The sequence below is a fragment of the Chrysemys picta genome, chromosome 11, assembly GCF_011386835.1.
Source record: "Chrysemys picta bellii isolate R12L10 chromosome 11, ASM1138683v2, whole genome shotgun sequence".
Taxonomy (NCBI): Eukaryota; Metazoa; Chordata; order Testudines; family Emydidae; genus Chrysemys; species Chrysemys picta.
In genome coordinates, this window is record NC_088801.1 from 24,821,348 (window position 1) to 24,843,974 (window position 22,627).

General features: G+C 39.6%; 1 long non-coding RNA gene across 1 annotated transcript in view; it reads right to left on the reverse strand.

Annotated features, from left to right (window-relative positions):
- LOC135974243 (uncharacterized) overlaps positions 1 to 15,560 on the reverse strand; it is a 56,788-nt gene extending 41,228 nt beyond the window's left edge. The window contains exon 1 of the long non-coding RNA XR_010591467.1: positions 15,023 to 15,560. This is a non-coding gene — a long non-coding RNA (uncharacterized LOC135974243). The remainder of the gene's footprint in view (positions 1 to 15,022) is intronic.
- Between the last annotated feature and the right edge of the window lie 7,067 nt (positions 15,561 to 22,627).

The window sequence follows — 22,627 nt, forward strand, 5'->3', positions numbered from 1 at the left end:
GGTAGGGGGTAAAGGTAGGTATAGATTTCTTGGTTAGTTCTGAAAACTTGTGGCTCCGCCTAGACAATTCCTACTATAAGAATAAGAAACTATGTAGTTTAGCTTATGGAGACCATTTGGGTTATCCTTGCCACATTAGCCCAACATACATTCTTAAGGAACTCTGCACATACTTCCAAGCTAAAAAACAGCATTAGGGGGACATTCCTCTGAAACACAGAAGAAACTCTTGAGAAAAGAAGACAGAAGACTTTATCACAGCCTTTTCAAATATGTTAAGCATTTTTATAAAGAAAACAGTGATCAATTTTTCTCCATGTCCACTGAAGTGAGGATAAGAAGTAATGGGCTTAAATCTGCAGCAAGGAGATTTAGGTTCAATTTTTCTTATATCTTTCTAACTATAAGGGTAGTTAAGTTCTGGAATAGGCTTCCAAGGGAGATTGTGGAATCCCCAGCTTTGGAAATTTTTAAGAACATGTTGGACAAACACCTGTCAGGGATGGCCTAGGCTTACTTGGTCCTGCCTCAGCATATGGGGCTGGACTTGACCACCTCTTGACCCTTCCAGCCATACATTAAGATTCTATGAATACTGTTGAAACCATGTGTCAAGGCTGTATCCCCACTTTGAACTTTAGGGTACAAATGTAGGGGCCTGCATGAAAACTTCTAAGCTTAACTACCAGCTTAGCTCTGGTCCCGCTGCCACCATTCCCAATGGATTCCCTCCCTGGGAATCCTTGAGAAACCTTTCACCAATTCCCTGGTGAATACAGATCCAACCCCCTTGGATCTAAAACAAGGAAAAATCAATCAGGTTCTTAAAAGAAGGCTTTTAATTAAAGAAAAAGGTAAAAATCATCTCTGTAAAATCAGTATGGAAATTAACCTTACAGGGTAATCAAACTTAAAGAGCTCAGAGGACTCCCATCTAGTCTTGGGTTCAAAGTACAGCAAACAAAGATAAACACTCTAGTAAAGGTACATTTACAAGTTGAGAAAACAAAGGAAAACTAACACGCCTTGCCTGGCTATTTACTTACAAGTTTGAAATGGGAGAGACTTGTTTAGAAAGATGTGGAGAACCTGGATTGATGTTTGGTCCCTCTCAGTCCGGAGAGCGAACGCACTCCCAAAACAAAGAATACAAACAAAAGCCTCCCCCCCCCCCCCCAAGATTTGAAAGTATCTTGTCCCCTTATTGGTCCTTTAGGTCAGATGCCAGCCAGGTTACCTGAGCTTCTTAACCCTTTACAGGGAAAAGGATTTTGGAGTCTCTGGCCAGGAGGGATTTTATAGTACTGTACACAGGACAGCTGTTACCCTTCCCTTTATAGTTATGACACCATGAAAAACACTTTTCAGTCACTTTGAAAAGTATGAAAATAGTCAAAACATACCAAACAGTGCTCCATATATACTCAGAGGAGATGCAGGCAGAAGCCTCAACCAATTCTCCAAAAGCTGCTGACATAGTGCAGTCAGATCATATTCAATAAAGCACTGGGCATTTCATATATTTGGTTCTATAGAGCTATGAATTCTTGTTCAGCACTACTCAAAGGTTGCTACCAAAGAGCTTAATTCTGCTCAATTGCAGTCAGCACAAACAATTCAGGGTTCAGCACATTAGTATATAAAGAGGTGCTTATGAAATTTAGTCTTCTATTTTAAATGGTACAATATGTCCTGATGTACATAATAAAGGGATTTAGCATCAGGGCACATTTAAATGACTGAAACAAGCTTCTGGGTATTTCTTAAGAATTGTCTTTTATGGTTTGGGAGCAAGTACCTTGACTGTTTTTCACTTGGGTGTTTTTCACTTGGGTGTTTATTTTGCTTCTGATGTAAGATGAAGAATAGAATTTAGAATGTTTATTTTTAAAAAGAGAAGCTCTGGTTTGGGGGAGGAAAATCACTTATGAGGCTGGCTTTTTGGATTTTTTTTTTATTATTATTGGAAAAGGTTGTTCAAATTATGGATTTTCCTGGTGAAAATCTTTAACCCATTCACTGTTTAAATCTTTTTAAAACCACAACCAGTCCTTGAACTGAGTCAGTTCACAAGTTTAGCAAGACAATTTTTCCCAAACATTGCCAAACTTTTTTCCTTATGCTGCCATCTTGTGCCCTAGAATTTAAGTTTACATTTAAAAACAGGCAAACAAACAAAAAAAATAGTCTCTCGCCCTGATGGTTCTCTTAAGATACTCTTAAAAATGTGAAGAGAGTTTAAACCAATGCAGCAATGTCTGCCGGAGTCTATAGGCAGCCTGAAACAATAGCTGACACAGGTAAAGATCCATTAAAACAGGAAAACAATTCATGTTCCATTTAACCATTCTATTCAAGCACCCATTGATATCAACCTTATTGATATCAACGGAGTGTTGACTCTGAAGTATGAAGATGAAAGTGTAACTGGCAACATTATTAAATATTTTACTGCTGATCAAAACATGCAAGAAAGAACATGGATCAATCACATTATGAAGAACAGTCAGTGGAGTCTCATTTTGGCATATCATTTGAAGTTAGCAGAGCTTGATTTATTGGAGAGTTACGGAGAGCACTGCTCTTATTCAGCCTTTTACAGTTTGACCTTGCCACACAGTTCTCAAAAGTTGTTTCATTCATGTCAATGTTTCTTTGACAACCTTTATATTTGGTTTTCAAACTCATAGCTCACTTATTCAATTCTGGACATTCGCTGTTATAACAGGGAGTGCTTCAACCTTAAATTTAGAATAAGCAGTTTCCATTCTATTATGCTCTCACCTCCTTTTCTAAAAATAGGAAAACAAAAGGTCACCCATTTAATTCACCCCAGAAGTCTGTCTTTTAAATAGTCATTTATTTATTATGAATTTGTATTCTCAGAGCATGTAGGAGCCCCAGTCAGAGATCAGGACCTCATTGTGCTAGGTGCTGTACAAACACAACAAAAAGACTATCTTTGCCCCAAAGGCTTTACAATCCAAGTATTAGACAAGAGATAGCAGATGGATACAGTCATACAGATGGTTGTATAAATAGTAAGACAATATTGGTCATCATGATAGGTAGTGGTTTCAGCACACCAGTGGTCTAACCATTGTCAATTTTTTTGTAGGCATCACAGCAAACAGGAGTTTAAAGGAGGGATTGGAGGATAATAAGATAGCTTTACAGATGTTTATCAGGAGTTCCTCCCAAGTGTAAGGGCAGCCTGGGAGAAAGCACAAACATGCTTGTCTGAAAATTTAACAAGTAGATGATGGAGGCAGACATCATAGGTCAGTTGCAGGTGGGAGTTAATATGCATCTGTTATACTACTGAACTTACAATCAGAGGTACTTCTTAGCTTGTGTAGTTTCATACTACTGTTATATTACAAAGGTAGAGACAATTCCTCTAAGCTGCATGCAAAAAAGGAGAGCAACATTACATGTTACAAGCCATCAAAATAATCTATTTTGAATGCAACCCAACTACTCCAGAGTGTATTCCAAATCCACATGATGTTCCTGAGTGCTAAAGCCAAATTCATGTGCCTAAAGTAAGTCACCTAAATCCATATTCGGGCACCTAAATAAGTAGCATGAGTTTTTAAGGCACCAAGCATCCATGCATCTCTTGTTCACTTCAGTGGAAGCTGCTGGTGCTCAGCACCTCTGAAAATCATTCTGTTTATTCAGGTGCCTAAATACGGATTTGATTTGTAAAAACTAGGCACCTACGCTTGAAAATTTCCCCTAAATATTTCAGAGATACCTTAACTTTAACAGACATTAAAAGTAGAGGTATCCAGCAACATCTCTGGTAGTTATTCATGTGATAATGCAGCAGACAGTAAGTTATTCCAGCTAAGGGAAGAAATAATTAAGGGATATGGGCTTCACTGGTACAGAAAAACATGCATAAGGCAAGTAGTTTGCTAAAAGATCCACTGAACCAGGAACACAATTCATGCTCTATTGTACCATTCTATGCAAGCACCCATTCTGTTACTAGTTGGAGGTACTGTCAGGAAATGTCACGTAGTCACAGCTATTCATGGAAGTTGCCTTGGACATTCCACACAACAGTTATAATAGAGGGGTTTTCTCCAGTTTGCAAAGTCTCCCCCTCCCACACAAGTGGACTTACTTGCTACTCTCCCGAAGTGTTGAACACCATGTTGCTTTCAAGCACTGTTATACACATTCTGCATAAATACATTACAGATAATGCAGTTTAGGAGAGCAATAACTCTGAAAAAAACAGTGATGGAGGCAGTGTTTAGAAGGTCTTTATATGATACAATACATTTAGGAGGAATGTGCCTCTTCTCCTTGATTCTAACCTCCATACCCACTTTGGACATTTGTGAGAGCCCTATGAATCTTAGGGAAGGGTACTATTTGGCATGGACACTACTTATCGCTTCATCTGTGCATGCTCTAGAGAAGTGGAGACCAACATTTTCAACTCCAGGGTCAAAAATATAATATCAAAATGTTAAGGGGTCACCATCAAGTGGGGAAGGGTCATTCAAATCTGCCACTTCTTTCTTTCACACCCCCTTATTCTCCTTTCTCCTAAATTCTTGAGAATCTGAATGAGGAGCCAAAGAGCAGCTTGTCACCCAGCACTCTATCATCACACTATGGTTTCAAAGCTGCTCAGCTGATTTTTCCGACCAGGTTTGGCTTGGAGAGGTATGTTGGTGGCTTTCTTTTTCTGGTCTTGCTTTTAATGCCTGGCCCTCCAAAACCTGCCCATCTCTGCCTTGTTCCCCAATCTCTCCTCTGTGAAACAATCCTTCTCAACTCTAGATCTTGAAGAAAATATCTGTTTACTTCATAAGGGACACCCCCAGACACACACACACAGCTTTGCCTCCCTTCAACCAGCCCACAGCAAACTTAGCACATCCCTTCATGTGTACTCACACAGGGTACCCAGGAACACGCCTAATGTCCAAAACTCTCCCTCTTTCCTCCCTAAACTCGCTAATAATACCCCCTTACATATACACAATCCTTCCCTTCTGCCCCGATTCCTCATCACTTGCCCTCTTCCCAAAACGAATTGTCACCTTCCCCAACCCTCCTAAAATAACTGCTGTCACTCCTTACCTCTTTTTGTGGAGCCTCAGGTGTTGTGGACCTTCCTGAACCAGCTGCAGTATTGCTTGCTTGGTCCCATTCCCCTCACCCTCTTGTGAAGGCTACCTAGCCATCTGCTTTCTCACTACTACAGCTGGTAAAAAAAGGTCCAGTGAGATGTTTTTCCATCAGAAAATGCTGATACTGTATATCAATTTCTATGAAACTCTAGGCAGAATTGCCTAGCAGGAAACTTGGAAGCCATTGTTAGTTGGGGTTCCTAAACACCCCAGCAACTCACCAAGCAGGCTGCTAGGCTTCCCAGTTCCTGGGCAGCTCACCTGACGGGCTGCTACAAAGTCCAAGCTTCCAGAAGGGGTGGGGAGCATGTTTCATTTCAGAAAGACCAAAAAGTTCCCACAGCCAGAATATTTTGGTAATTCAGAAACAAAATATTGTGGAATTTCAGTTCTGTGAAATTTTTTGAGTCTTTATCTTGCTTCAGGACAAACATTTTTCGAAAACCTCAAAATTTTTAGCAGATGCGAAATATAGCTTCATGGCCAGATCTTCTAATTACCCACCCAAGATTCTGACCCCACCTGCAGCTCACTTGCTTAGTCTATTTTTTTTTTTGACTAGCTGCCAAGATGAGTAGGGTCAATTGCTGAGACTCCCTCCCCTTCTTCTCATGTCAGCCAGTCAGGTTGCCTTCCTAACATCAGTTCTTTCCCCTTCCTCCAGAGAGAGGGCTTGGGAGAGAAGCTCAAAGAAAAAAAAGCCATGAACAGCTGGTGTGAAAGGAGAGTCTTAGCAGCAGAAAAGTCAGAAGTACAAAGTTCTACTCCCAGCACCGCCACTGCCTCAATGTGTGATCTTGAGCAAGTCATTCAGGGCCAGATTCTCAAGGCTAGGCCTAACTTATGTCTATGGATATCCAATATGCACACACACAAGTTCCCTATAGGCACATACAGCCAGTTAGACATATATTTACTTATTCTATGCATAAATCAGGCATAAATATTTGCATGCAATTGTATACACTTAACTTTGAAAATCTCCATCTCACCTTCTAAGTGTTTCTATTTCTTGTCTGTGCATTGGGATAATACTTGCCTACCTTACAAGAGGGTTGTGGGTAATACAATTGTTACTGTATCGGTAGATACTTTCCTACTGCCAACTGACAGGGACATAATCTTCTGTAATCCTTCTCCATAACATATGGTTGAGGGCAGAAAATAAAAATTCATTTCCTAGAAGCACTTCTATGTGTCACACCTTTATGACATCAGAAGAAAATCTGACAAAAATGAAGCAAACAAAGCTACCCAAATCCCTCAGTTTGAAATGGAATGTGGCAGGGAACTGAAGGAGGTTGTCACAGGTCTACCAAACTTTGCTGGGAGCAAGCAATATTGTAAAAGAACTAGAGAGGATGAAATTGTCCACACTGCTACCTGTGACAGATAGAGAGGAATTGCAGATCTACAGTAAACTCCAGTGGAAGTATTAAGTGACTGAAAATTGCCAACCAAAGTAATTCAAAAATGTTAGGAATACTGTGATCCATAAGAGTACGTCATTTGGGAAAGGCTCAGTTTCTTTACGAGAAATCCATTGCCGGGTGAGACCACTGAATGTTTAACCTGTAGTACAGAATAAATTTAAATAATGGGAGTTTAATCAATAAAAGAACTAATTAGATATCACATTATTTGTAAGCTGCAGTATGAAGTAAAAATGATTCAAGTACCACCCATTTCCAAATCAATATTTGTCTATCTTGAGAAAATGATTCTAAATTGAAAGCCAACACAAACAGCCCAGGCATTTCCCCATATAAAACATTTGAATGGAACTCTAGAGGTAAATATGGTGGCATTCTGGGCAAAGGGTAATGTATCATTATATCAGAATGTAAGCGTAATCCACAGTGCACATCTTGGTAAGAAGTGTAAAAAGAGAGGTCAAGATGTCTTGTTCTGGCCACGCATAAATGCTGTCATTGGAGACAACTTACCCAAAGGCAAAATGTATAATAAAACTAGAAGCAACATGCAAAAGAATGACACACCATTACTGATTGCCCTTGTACAAATGGTGAAACAGATTTGACCTAAAGAACCCCTCTTATGAGTATACTACTACATATATTTATTTGAAATAGCTCTGTTGCACAACACATCAAGTATCAATGTCATAACACATTGTAAATCACTATGTCCTTACCAAGGAATTCCATAAGTGTTAATAAATGGTCCACAATTCATGAGCAACTCTTAGTCAGGCAATTCTTTTTGATATCTGTTCATGCAACCATATCAAGACATTATTGGGCACCATGAAATGTTGTAACAGAAAAATGAATTCAAATAGCAAGTGACTTGATTTTTAAAAAGCAGCAGCACTGGCATATCCAAGGGATTCATAGTTTGTAAGCCATAAAAGGAATGTCAAACAGTTACCCCCATTACAGGCGGAAGAGAACCTTAGGTTTTCCACAGAAAGCAAACAGTTAAACCATCCTTATCAAGAGAATATCATAACCATCTCTATGGGGCATCATCAAAACAAAGCCAGGGAGGATACTAATCCTCTGTTGCTTGGTAACTGGTGACACACCACTGACGTGGACCTATGCTACTGACTAAATAACACCCATCCACCCAGTCACTGACAATGAAAAACATCAGGAGCACCAAACAGACTCCAGGCAGTCGATCCACTTCAGTGGCTGAACAGGAGACTGTAGAAGGAACTGTTGTGAGTAAAGGAAGACACCAAGGTTCAGAGATAGTAGTTAATGACAGGTGTCCAGTGAATGGCAGATAAATCGTCTCATCAATCGAGTAGCTCAGGTCATCTACCTGGACCTCAACCCTTGACACATATGCATTTTAATTAACTGGCCATACTACCACATAGTAGTTGTATTTTGTTATTATGCTTTCTCGGCATACAATTTTCAAAACACAAGGAAGTGAAGATACAACAGCACTGATTGGAGTCAATGGATTCCTGCAACTTTCATGTTACAGATTAACATTTATAACCACTAGGAAGACCAGCAGACTGAGGCTAACAAATAATGGATTGTGTCATCAGCACTATCCTGTGTGCCAAACCTTTATTACTGAGACCCCTAGAAGGAGCAGCTGCCTCTTTCGTGATCGCCCAGGGAAGGGGAGAAAGAGCTGAGAAGGTCCATGACCTGAAAAAACAATTGCTGGAAAAAGATACATTACAATCTCCTTACATTGCCCCCTAAGAGGAAACTGGCCTGCCAGCCTCCCCTTAGTTGCCTGGGACAAAGAGACATCTCAGGATCAGGGCAGGATAAGGGCATAACATGAGGGGGAAATCCACTGAAGATATCCAGAAAATGTTTGTGTATATTAAGGGTCTGTGGTGATAGAGGATTGTGGAGACTCCATGAGGCTTAGACCACAAACCTTTTGGAGACCCTGAATTAAATTATTTGTGTTTAAATTTACCAACAATTTGCAAGAATGTCCATGCAATCATAGAATCGTAGGACTGGAAGTGACCTTGAAAGGTCATCTAGTTTAGTCCCCTGCACTCATGGCAGGACTAAGTATTATCCAGATCATCCCTGACAGGGGTTTGTCTAACAAGCTCTTAAAAATCTCCAGTGATGGAGATTCTACAACTTCTCTAGGCAATTGATTCCAGTGCTTAACCACCCGGACAGTTAGGGAGCTTTTCCTAATGTCCAACTTAAACTGCCCTTGCTGCAATTTAAGCCCATTGCTTCTTGTCCTATCCTCAGAGATTAAGGAGAACAGTTTTTCCACCCTCTTCATTATAACAACCTTTTATGTACTTGAAAGCCTTATGTCCCCTCTTAGTTTTCTCTTCTCCAGATTAAACAAATCCATTTTTTCAATCTTCCCTCATAGGTCATGATTTTTAGACCTTTAATCAATTTTTGTTGCTCTTCTCTGGACTTTCTCCAATTTGTCCACATCTTTCCTGAAATGTGGTGCCCAGACCTGGACACAATACTCAAGTTGAGGTCTAATCAGCGTGGAGTAGAGTGGAAGAATTACTTCTCGTATCTTGCTTACAACACTCTTGCTAATACATCCCAGAATGATGTTTGTTTGTTTTTTCAAGTGTTACATTGCTGACACATATTTTAGCTTGTGATCCACTATGACCCCCAGATCCCTTTCTGCAGTACTCCTTCCTAGATAGTCATTTCCCATTTTTATGTGTGAAACAGATTGTTCCTTCCTAAGTGGAGTACACCTCTACCCCGATATAACGCGACATGATATAACACAAATTCAAATGTAACGTGGTAAAGCAGTGCTCCGGGCGGGGGGGGAGGGCTACGCACTCCAGAAGATCAAAGCAAGTTCGATATAAGTCACCTATAACACGGTAAGATTGTTTGGCTCCCGAGGACAGCGTTATATCGGGGTAAAGGTGTACTTTGTAGTCGTCCTTATCAAATTTCATCCTATTTACTTCAGACCATTTCTCCAGTTTGTCCAGATCATTTTGAAATTTTAATCCTGTCCTCCAAAACACTTGCAACCCCTTCCAGCTTGGAATCATCCACAGACGTTATAAGTGTACTCTCCTCCTAGCATCTCTCAGACCCATGGTTTATTTGGAGAACTGGCAATATAATTTTTTTTATAATGTCACCAACTATGCTAAAAGTTCCCAAAATAGACTTCAATTAAGTAATTTTTCAAATGGTGGTATAGAAATAAATCCCATAGTGCTAAAAAGGAGCTGTTTGTCTTTATAGAATTCTGCAGCAGAGTTAGTGAGAGAATTTGAAAGTAATTACAAAACTCTTCAGGATTACAGTAGAATCCTGCAGTTCAGCATGTTAGCCCATGTTTCAGAGATAAGTACATGCAGTTCTGAAGACAGAATTCCATTGGAAGTCTGACCTAGGAGTTATGCAGATTAATGTCCCAAAACAGCTAAATCAATGGAATATGTCTATTGAGTGCGAGTTGGCTTGGACCCTTACTTTTAAAAAAATAAAAATTAAAAAAAATGGATTTTGCATAGAGTCTAGTGCTGACTCAAATTTTCAATATTTTTTCCCCATTGAAAATGGTTCTCAGTTCCTTTTGTCCAGGAATTTCTGGTCAAAAACTACAAGGGGGGGGGGGGGGAGAAGCAGTGCATTAACCTGGCATATAGGAACTCACATACAAGGCTCTGCTCTGCCTGATTCAGAACAGGGATTTGCACACGGGTCTTCCACATTCCAACTGAATGCCCTCACTACCAGGCTATTGAGTCAGTGGCCAATTAATATTTAATTATTTATAGATTTAATTAAACTGGAACAGCTTCAATAGAAGCAATTTAGTGAGAAAGACAGACTCTACAGCTGGGTACCTAGAGCACTTGTCTGTGACATAGGAGACCCGGGTTCAAGTCCTTGCTCCAAATCAGTCAGAGGAGGGATTTTAATCTGGGTCTCCTACATCCTGTGTAGATGACATGACCACCATGCTATTTGGTATTCTGGGGTGGGTTGATCAGGCTCTTCCCCCTTTTTCCCTGAAAATTTCCAGAAGGTCTCATTTTCATTTTACACCACAGGCAAAACATTTTGAAATCTCAATTTCTCAGGAACAGAATTATTGTTTTCCAGCCAGCCTTCCCACAATCAGGAAATCTCCAAAAGTCCCCATGAACTATACCACAGATAATTCCTTTTGCTCTGCATAGAGCGCCTATATTCTATAAGGGCATCCATCCAGTAACATTTGGGAACAAACATTTTGGGAAGGTAACTATTAGCATTGTCATTCTGTTAAAACCAAAATAAGGATAAACAAGGATAGTTGAACAAAATCACTCTCCCAAAAGAGTCCTAGAAATCCTAATTTACTGACTGGTCACTACTGTCCCTAAGTAGAAATAGAATAATTTAATAATCTTAGCATAGCAGTTTTTACTAAGAAAATTAACTAATTCATTATTGCTTATAACTTGCTGAGACATAGCGGCCATATTTGTAAAATCAGCAAGTTCAGGAAAAAAATGCAAGTTTCGAAATGAATCGTTTTTTTCTCAGACACATAAATGATACAATTACTTAGCTCCCTCTAGTGCCAATTTCTAAAATAAACTTAACAGTAATGACCGTATTCACCATGTAATCTTAGGAGCAAATTAAAAATTCACTTAGCAGTAATTAACTAGTGAACTCTCAAAGGGTTTAGTCGATTGCCAGGAACTGAAGCAGGATTCAACTAGTGTCATGCTCAGAAAGAAAGGTCAAAAGTAGGCTTCTTGCCACAACAAAAATATGACATCCATGTTCAGACGTATTGTTTGAACAATTGAGTCACATGCTAATAAAAAGCAGGAGTCAGAGAGCAGTGATAACAAATGCAGCAGTTATAGCATAGTCATGATGTGTGGAGTGCCATTATTAAAGCTGTATTTTTCCATTTGCAGTGTCCATCTTTAACAACTCTTAATTTGACTTTAAAAGACACTCCTCCAAAATTGAAACCTGATGACCTCAGAAATACATTTGTTTTTCAACAGTTAAACTCAGTGTTTCTTTTTACTCACACTAGAGATACCAAGTTTAAGGGGCATCAGATTAATAAAGTCAGACCACCCTGAGGCAGATCCTCAGCTAGTGTAAATTGTCATCTCTACTGACTTGAATGGCACTATGGCACTTTTACAGCAGCTGAGGATCTGCCCTTGTGTCTTTAAATCTAATAATCCTTTAGTGAAGTCTGAGCCCTCACACTGAATTGCCTGTGTTCCCTAAAGCTGGCTGAGGGTGACACCATCCCAAAGAACACTTGTTCTTTCCAATCCACTGGCCTCTCACTACCCTGCAACCTGGTGAATGAGCTACAGCAAACTTATTACAATGCATATACGCACACATCAGTATTACCCTAGATTACTACTACTCATTACCTACTCATGTCTGTCATAACACCAGGGGCGGCTCTATGTTTTTTGCTGCCCCAAGCACGGCAGTCAGGCGGCCTTCGGCGGCGTGCCTGCGGGCGGTCACGCGGATTCCACGGCATTTCTGCGGGTGATCTGCCAGTCACGTGGCTTCAGCATACCCGCCGCCGAATTGCCGCCGAAACCGCGGTACCTCCCGCAGGCACGGTGCCGAAGGCCACCTGACTGCCACCCTCACAGCGACCGACACGCCGCCCCCCGCGGCTTGCCGCCCCAGGCACGCGCTTGCTGAGCTAGTGCCTGGAGCCGCCCCTGCATAACGCGGCTTTGGCCTACAACTTTGATTAGTCTTTTATCCCATCACTTACTGCCCACTCCTGTCCAATGGCAACCTCAATTCCAGAGCTGCCAAAAAAACAGAATTTCTGTTTTATGGGAAGTTCTGGTTTGTCAATGTTGTGTATCATTCTGCATCAGAATTAAGTGTGTCAACATCACAGAATTTCCAGTGAAATGGAGCAATCTGTTTCAGTGCCTACTTAGCCCACTGGGCAGCTGGGGCGCTAGGCAGCCATCAGGACGGGCTGCATGGCAAGCTGGCTGTGCCACTAGGGAGCTGGACAGCCCATCCACATGCTAGCCAAGCAGCCCACCTGTCTGCAAGCCGGGAAGTCAGCAGCCAACTGGCTGGCTGGCAGGAAACCAGGCAAGCTGGTTGGCCAGCCAGTCTGTCTGCCTGGTTTCCATGACATGTTTTGATGAAACTGATATATTTGCACAGAACGTTTTGATTCCATTGAAACAGCATTTTAAGATGGAAACATGTTCTGTGGAAAATTTTTGACCAATTCTACTAAATTACTTCTTTGTCTACTTCCCACACAATCATCTCTGTGCCTTCTTCCATGCTGCACCCTCTGCATTTCATTTTGTTTGGGATTGATGGATCCAGATTATTAACACAGCAAGTGGTGCTGGGTAAAGTAAAAATGGCTCCTGTGGAACCTTAGCTCATTTAATGTACATGAGAACATACACAAGATCACTACATAGCTACATTAGCCATGCAGGCAGGGATAGCAGTGTCTGTCATCACTCCATAGATTGGTAAAAAGTACTAAAATCATAGGGAAGGGTCAAAACCAAAACTAGAACTCAAGTCTTCTTTTTTTTAGGCTCACCACCTAACCCATTAGGCCGCAAGGCCTCAGTCAGTTTAATGTCTCTTTGCATTAATTACAACATGTGGAAAAATTGAGATTGTGCTTTTCACTTTTTTGTCTATGTTTTTCAGAGATGAGTAAATATTAATCCCGATTTTACAGGTGGTCTAACTATAGAGACTTGAACCTATCATCTAGTAGCTAAGATATAGGTCTGCTACATCCAGATGTTCACAGGTTTGCCACAAGCTTCCTCAGTTACCCTTGACAGGTAACAAACTCTCAATTCCTGTTACCCCATTTGGAAAGTGAACCACTGAATACTTCCCCTCAGTGCAGGGAGCATTCTGGAGAGAATGTAGCAGTAGCAGAAGTACCTCTTTGGAGTTAGATGATGATGGCAATATTCTTTACTGTAATTTTTCCCCTCTATTGGCTACAAATCGACATTAAAACCTTCTCTAGCTTTCAAATAGCAAATTTTTAAAAATATTTACTATTTCTTTCCATACATTATCAAAATCTATGGTTGAAATGTGATTTTTTTTATTATTACTGTTGTGTAAATCTGAAAAAGCATGTTTTAATTAAAAATTTCAGAAAATGTTCTAGTTGTCAGGGAGACGTAAATTAACATGGGTTTTTCTTTTTTGAGTTACAGTGGAGATCAAAATACTCATAAAGGAACTGTGGTTGCAAATGTAACAATCGAGAATCCATCCCCTGTCCATAATGTACAGAACATGTACCAGAAGAGCCACGACTACAAGCTTACTCCAAAGACACAGTTTCGTTTTCTAACCACCACTTGAACAAGATCTCAGTTATGTATAGAAACAGACATGTATTCTAAACTACAATTAACCAATGGGGGGGGGATATACTCTCCCTCTTACACACACACACACACACACACACACACACACACACTGTCCAATCCTGCTCCCACTCAGATTAATGGCAAAAACTCTCATTATTCTTAACAGACCCCAAACTATCTAACAAAAGTCATTAATACTTAATTACAACTTGTTTTCCACAGTGCATAAGTTTTCAAGGTGATTTAATTATCTAGAAAGTTTAAAGCCATTTTGATCTAGAGGGAGAAATAAAATGTTAGGTAAAGGACAAGTTCAAGTCAAAGTAAATTTTTAAACAAAGTAACTCTTAGCAATTTTCTTCAAAACTACAGAAACATTCTTTTTTACCTTCAAAGTAAATATGGAAAGTGTCACACAACACTAGTTTTTACCTTCACTCTGAAGAGGCTATCTATTCTGAAAAGTGCATGTTTGCAAACTTGGATGCCAATATTTAGACCTCAATATCTATATTTAGATACCTAAAATTAGCCTAATTTTCAGAGCTGCAAAACACCCACAACTTCCATTGACATCAGTTAGGCATGCTAATGCTCCTGACCTTAGAAAACCAAGACACATTTTTATGAGCCTAACAATTACTGCTGGTCATAATTTCCTGTCAAAAGATTGGTGATGGAAAATTAGTCTTTTGACAAAGTGAAAATGGAAATGTTCACAGGAAGTGTCTGCTTCCCTCTAAAAAATTTTCTTTTGTCAGAAAAATCAAATTTTAAAATGTTTGTTTTCAGCCAAAAATGTTATTGTTTTAAACTAAGCATTTTTATTAAAGAAAAAAAGGCAAAATTGTCTACTAATTTTTTTTTTATTAGAACATTTTCATTTAAATTTTCCATGGAAAAAATAGATTATGTCTGACCAGCTCTACCAATTATGAATGTGGGTATCTGAAGATAGGCACCAAAGTTTGAAAATCCCATGCTTTATGTAAAACAGACTGTCACAGGGTCCACTTACTGAAGGTGGGCGCCTCCTCCTGGCTGCTCTGGGGGCTAGCACCTTCCAGGTCCAGGGCCCCATTCTGCTGTTCACTGCACACTATACTGTCACTCTCTCTCAGTGCCTCTGGGTGCTCCTTCTTTGTGATTTTCCCTCTGGCCAAGTCACTATGGGTGTTTTCCTCTTCCAGAGTATCAAAGTCTTTCAGGGCAAGCTGTCCCAGGCAGTCCACTCTCTACTGCCTGGTCTGTGCCACTTCCCCAGTGGCTGGCAGAGGAAGCCAGGCCTGTTCCAGCTCAGGGACCCTCTAATCAGCAGCCAAGGTCTGCACACTCCTGACTCTTGCTACTTTTTCCCTGAGCCTTTCCTTATCTTCTGGCTCTCCCCACTTCCCTGGGTTTGCCAGCCCCACAACTCCCTCCTCCCAGGGAGTAACTGTGGGCTACTTGCCTCTGTAGCCCCAAACACACTCCCTTCTCCCAGGAAGTGACTGCAGACTACCTCCCTGCAGCCCCCTCTGCAATCTGCTTCCTGCCTTTGTAAATCCAGCTTTTTCCTCCTCTGCTGGGCTCCCTCATTCAGCCAGAGGATTATTTAAGCCACCTAATTCCCCTCAGCTGTGGCCTGTGTGGTTCATTGGCCTGTTTCTTAGCTTACATTAACCCTTTCAGGGCAAGTGTGGGGTGAACAGACACATCAGGGTTCAATGTGCCCAAGACTAGATTGCTTTGATGCATTTATTGTAATATTTTTTGCATGTGACTTCCCTTAAAAATCATTTTAAGCCCATCTCCCTTGCTTTGTTCTTCCTTATCTCTCACTCTACTTTTCCTCTTTCTGCTCTACCTTGTTGTATGTTTTCCTTTCTGAGTGTTTGCTTTCCTTCCAACATATCTTCCTGAGACATTCATTACTTAATTTTTCACTCCGACTAGTCTGTTAACTCATCTTTTACAGTTACATTTTCTGACTCTTCTCTTCAGCTTCATTTCTTCCCCAATCATCCTTCTACGTGTTCCTTTCTATTTCTCCTTCCACTCCATGTATCTTCCCCCCCATGCATGATTTATTGGTCTTCAGGTTAAGATGCAAAACTATTTCATCCTCCTAGCCTTTTCCCAGAGTAGGAAAGTAGGGCTGAAGTGGGAGGGAGAGAATTGATTTGGTGGCTGATGCTGGAAAAGTTCTCATTGTGGATAAATGCAGGAGTCTGGAAAAGTTCCACTTGTTGGACATTGGTCCAAGAAGTTGATTTTTCTAATGAGCACACATGTACATGCTCTAAGCATTGAACAGGCACATTTCTATAAATTGAAATGATATACATATCCCACTTCCCACTATTCTTGTCCATTATTTCACTATTTACCCCCAACCCCTCTTATCTTCCCTCTTCAAAGATCTCAAAACCACTAACTGGCCCACTGTGAATCACTATGTCCCTTTTCTCTATACCTATCCACTCTCTTTTTCCAACCTATACATATTATACATTTATTTCCTGTACATGTAGAGTGGTCAGAAAATGCCTCTCCCATGTTCCCCTGACCATCTGAAAATATGAAATAGCCTCTATGTTCTGAGTATATCATCTCAAAGCCTAGTTTCTCTCCCTGGTTTCTGTCTCTGTCAGTGGCTCTTGATAACACAATAGTGATAAAGCCTACATGCCAGTAACACGGTTGTATTCTCCAAGAGCTGAATTGATGAGCTGTTGAACATAATTTTGTTAACAAGAAAGGTGTTTTATAGATGAATTATACAGCCATAATTTCTAAAATGCATGATACTTTTTTCAGTACTGCCACAGCACCTGCTGCTAAGCATAAAGATGATTAGCCACAAACTAACCCACTATAGAATTATTATCAGTATATATTTGTGCAATGAAGAACTAATGGGAATTATGCAGATTGCATTTCCTTCCCTGCTGAAGGCAACCAACCTTCACCACCAATAGCAAAATGAAAACAGAGCTCAGCTGTGGAACAATAACACAGGAGTAGATTTTATTTTATTTTCAGATATATATTGCTGATTTTTTCAAGACTTTAAGACACATTTCTTTTCCATGTAATTGTGTGACAAGTAGTCCAAGTAACATTTTTTCAAAGCTTAAAACATTTCCTGTGCATTTTAATAGCTTGAAATATGTAATAACCTATATATAACATCCATTTAACATACATCAAAGGAACTTTTAAGAATTCTAACATAACCAGTATATAGTGCAAACCAGTAGCAACTGGCTTCCATAATGAGATTAGTGGTGCTGCATTAAATGTAGTAGTGCTGCATTTCCCTGTAGTTAAAGCATTAAAGCCTGCTCCCAGACCCACTTTATTCAGTGGAAATTTCTTCCCTCTTTTAGATTATAGCTACTCTGGCTGTTCCATCATATGTCTCAACAAGTCTGAACATCTGAACCTATTGTGCTTTGTTGTGTGACTGACTTTTGATAAAGGAGCCACACAAGGGATGATATTTTGGGGCAGGGTCTTTCTCTTACTCTGTGCTTGTACAGTGCCTAACACAAAAGGGTCTTGATCTTGGTTGGTCTCTAGCTGCTGCCATAATACAAGTAAATAATAATAATGGTTCATTTGTTATGCCTTTCTGAATATTATTTGATTATTTTAATACATTACAATAAAACTGGTAAGAAATACTCTGTGCCTCAAATTGAAAATATACAGGTACTATAAATATTTACACAAACACACACACACACACACACCAAAGAGGTTTCCTGCTGTTTGCTAAATTTTGATGCCTTGTTTCTTTAAACTTATGCTAAAGCTGACTGGAATTTCAGATGAATTCTCCCTCTCCATTCCAACCTCCCCCATATATTTTTTTCAGAATTAAAATCAATAAATAGAAATATCACACAGCAATTTCTTAAGGAAACTGAGTTAAAAAGATAATATTTTCTATCTACGGTATAAATAGCCACACTAATATAGTTAATTTTTTCTTAAAGAATCCCAGAGGAATTCAGAAAGAAAGAAACATTTTTTATTCACATGAAAAGATATGTAATCACTGCTTTTCTTTTGTACTATAATTGATGCTTCACAAAATACATTTACTCGAGTACCGGTATTTAATGTTTCAGACGGGAAAAACAAATAGGAACAAGCAAAAACAAACACAGAGAAACACAAATCTTGAAATTTTCAGTTGATCAGCTTGTTGCATAGCACGGCTATGGTTCACTTGAGTCAAACTAAATAACTTGTTTAATTCTAAAACACTTCATTCCAGTAATCAGAAGCTTTACACTCATTGTATAGGGCAAGGATATATTATTTAAATATATCCTTAATGAAGGTTGACTCAGGATTCCTTTAAATGGGTTTTTACAAAACAGCATATTTAAAAGTAGCTGAGAATAATTTAGTCTATTGCAGTCAATGCATCAGTTCATTATACTGTATGTTCCTCTTAAATTCTTTAAAATAAAAATATTCTTTAGTTTAGACTAAACTATTTATGGATGTACAGTGGCTAGAGATCCCTTTGCATATTCTGAAAATACAGACCGCTTACTGGAAAGGGAATCAACTGTGCATTTGATTAATTGATTTAGTCATATATTAAAAACTTTTGCTTTTTATCCCATTAAAAGTAACACTAATGAGCAATGGCTGTGACCTTCAAGTGGAAAGCCACATGTGCCTCAACCCCTCAATATTTACCACCCAAATTTAATCTCTATAATGGACACCTTAAAAGGAATCTGATAGAAAATATTAAGAGCCACTCCAAAACTAAAACACTTAAGGAAGATTTTGATTAATGCCTCATGATTAATCAATTGATTAATATAGTTTTCAATACAGATGTTAGGACACTGTCTACTTTAATCAACCATTCTGAAAACAGTGAAGACAAATGATCTATTTTTGTGTCGATTAAAAAAAGGCCTATTTTAGCAGTTATGTAAATTATAACACAAACCTTAGTTAGCATGCCCAAATTCTCCCTTACATTAAAATATTTAAACATTGGAACGGTTAATTAGGTAAGTGTCATTCTCTTGGTAGGACCTTAGTTTAAAACTAAATAATAATAATAGTAATAAAAATCATGCATTCAGCCAAATGTGTGCACTTTACTTTTTAAAGAAATTGTTTTAGAATTATACTATAATCCATATTTAAACACCACTTTTTTTTATTCTGAGACTGTTTCTAATTTGTGATTGTGCTTTCCACCATACTAAAACTGAAATCTTTATTCCAGTCAAAAATAATCACCCTGTAATTACTGTGACAAACTGCCCAAGCTGTATCATTGTGGCCATTTCAACTAATGATATTGTATTAGAATGCTTAGCAATAGACTTCAAATGGAAAATATAATTATGTGCATTAGTTTGTCTAAGCATTTATAAGATCACATATCCATCAGTTATCGGGTCTCATAAAAAAAACCATACATCACTGTCACTGCTAGTTTTGTTATTGGAAATGTGGGCCTTTATGAACTCAGTTTAAGATATGTCTAAAATTTCACTTTTTCTGTAGTCCAGTGAATCCACGTAAGTTGAACTACTATAAAATTAGCAGAATTTTTAGCTGATGACAGAGGAACAAATTATTTGACAGTCTAACCAAACATGAATGAAATGTTTAAGGGTATTGATTAAGGACTAAGGCCCCAATCTTCCAAAGACTGATGTACATGCTTAACTTTATGCACTGTCTATGGGACTACTCACAGTGCATAAAGTTTACTACCTGAGTATGTCTCTGCAGAACAGAGTCCTAAATTCTATCCTACTGTAGACTGGTGTGAGCAAAAGTGAAATTAGGGCCAGCCATGTGCACCCTAAGAAGACTGGAATTCTGATCACATTCTGTCCTTTCAGAAATGAAGATCTGCAGTAGCAACTATTTGTGGAGGTACTGGGAAGAGTCTCACTTCCTTATGTATGTGAATCAAAGTTGGTAGAAAAACCAAACATTTTCACAGAACAAAGTCCCTTTTTTGGAAATTTTCAAAATGAAAATTTTCATTTTAGTTCCAGAAATCCAGACACTGAAAAAGAGAAACCAAGATTTTCGGTTTCCCAAGTTCTAAATAGTAATATATTCTAAATTAATTTTAAGTCAAAATGAAACAAAAAGTTTTGGTTCATTTCAAAATGTTGATTTGAAGTTAAATTTTGATTTTGAATTTTTCTAGTTAAAAAAAACAAAACAAAAATCAAATAATTTTGACCAGCTCTGTGTTTTTGTCCCACCAATCACTAGCTTCAGATGCATTCTTAACTTTAAGGTTGTGTGGTCTAGCAAACTAAATATGGGACTAGGAAGCCAGGGACAGCTCAATTCTCATCTCTGACATTCCAAATCCCTCAGCTGCCATGGGCCAATCACAACCTATCTGCCTTTGTTTCCCCATTTACAAAACGTGTGTAACACTTATTTGCCTGCCTGCCAAATTACTGTAGGATGGAGGCCGGATTTGCTAGTTAATAGTTTACAGCACTCAAGTTGTAAAGGAAAGGTGTTTAGGACACTAGCCGAGGACTTGGGAAATACAGGTTCACAGTTCCCTGTTCTACCACAGACTTCCTCTGTGACCTCGGGCAAGACTCTAAGGAGATGTTTATGTTGCAATGTAAGCCCAGGGTCTGTGGGACTTGAGTCCACAGGCTCGGTGTTCGTAAGCCATGATTCGAGTGCCCACACTGACCCTAGATTTAGACTTTCTGGACCTGCATCTCACAATTGTGCTTAAGCAGCTGCACTGTACTACGCAGACCCAAGTCAAACTAACCTCTTCCAAGCTTCCTAGTGCCCTCTCCAGCTGTAGCTGCTCTAACCTATTTTTTCTGGTGCATTGTAGGAAAACTTAACTGTCCATCCCACAGCACTTTACAGCCCACCAATATATCTTGCCAAGTCGTCTTTTGGGTCTGCATGCTCCTAGAAACCCAGAGGAGTCACCATTTGAAGAATTTGTCCTGCTTGGGCTTTCACTTCTGTTTCAGAAAATGAGTGGAGCATTTGTGAGATTCTGGTGGACATTTCATGGTGATTTCTGATCTACCAAAGGCACCTGTCAAAGATGGAGTATGATACAGATATGGCAGACTCGAACTGCCTGATGCTACTCATGATTATCAGTACAGCCACTGATGTCCCCCTACATACACCAGTGCTTCTGGAACAGGGCTACAAGCACAGACCAGTGCGATCACATCGCCATGCAGTCCTGGGATGACCAGCAGTGGCTTCAGAACTTTTGCATGAAGCAAGCTACATTTCTGAACCTTTATGAGCAGCTTACACCACCCCTCCAGGGTCACAACACACACATGGGGGCAGCAATGCTGATCCAGAAGTTGGTAGATATAACGATCTGGAAGTTGGCTACTCCAGACTGCTACATGTCTTTTGCTAACCAGTTCGATGTTGGAAAGTCAACTGTGGGTAAAGTACCGGTGGAGGTTTCTGAAGCAATCAGGCATGTGTTTTAGCCAAAGGTGGTGGGCATAAACAATATCCATGAAGTAACTGCTAGTTTTGAGTGAATGGGGCTTCCAAACTGCACTGGGGCCATTGATGGGACTGATGTGCTCATAGTCTGCCCTTCTCAAGGAGCATCAGTACATAAACTTCAGGCCCTTGCAGACCACAGAGGCTGATTTATGAATGCCATCATGGGCTGCACTGGAAAAGTTCATGATACCAGAGTATTCTGCTGATCAGGAGTCTACCATCATGCAGAGGCCCACCACCATTCTCATCAAATGACTTTATCAATGGAGTAACTGACCCTGTGTTATTCTAGGGGTCCCCCGTATCCCCTTTTGCCTTGGCTTATGAAACCATACTTGGATCTCAGAGGACCTGGCAGATGAAGGTTTAATTGCACTCTCAGTAGATGTAGAATAGTGGTTAAATGTGTGTTTGGCAGATTAAAATCCCACTGACAATGTCTACAGACCCATATGGATTCCAGTATCATCAATGCTGTCCGCATTATTGTGGCTTGCTATGTTCTTCACAATCTTCATGAATCCAAAAGTGAGCCATTTGACCCTGAATGGAGCTATGACAGTAATGGATTGCTGAACCAGTACACTCAGCCAGAATGTGCACCTGTCGCAGCTGGAGTAGGATGCATACAGACAACAGAAATCAGGAATGCTTTATGCACCCACATAACAGACTTGCATGGACAATGGAATAGGGAGAATAGTGCATCTGTGGATGTATTTGTAGAGCACTTTCTACAGTAAATGAAGTACTCGCTGTATGCTAAGAATGGGGAGGGAGGGCTTGTAATGAATTGTTAATTGTGGAAGAGATGACTACTTATAAAATGGGGGGATGGATGTGTGTGTGTGACATGAATTGTGTGTTTTCATTATGGATTGATCTAAATAGATGTATTGAGAAATTGTGATTGGTACAACTTCCCAGGTATGCTTTATATGATGTTTCTCTGTAAAACAGGGATAATAATACTTCCCTACCTCCTGGGTATTGAGAGGATAAATATCTTAAAAAGGCACTCAGACACTATGGTGACAGGGAAATAGAAGTAGGCCAAGTGCTAAATACATACGTCAATTTTTCTGGGTTTTTTTTTTGGAAAGTTAGC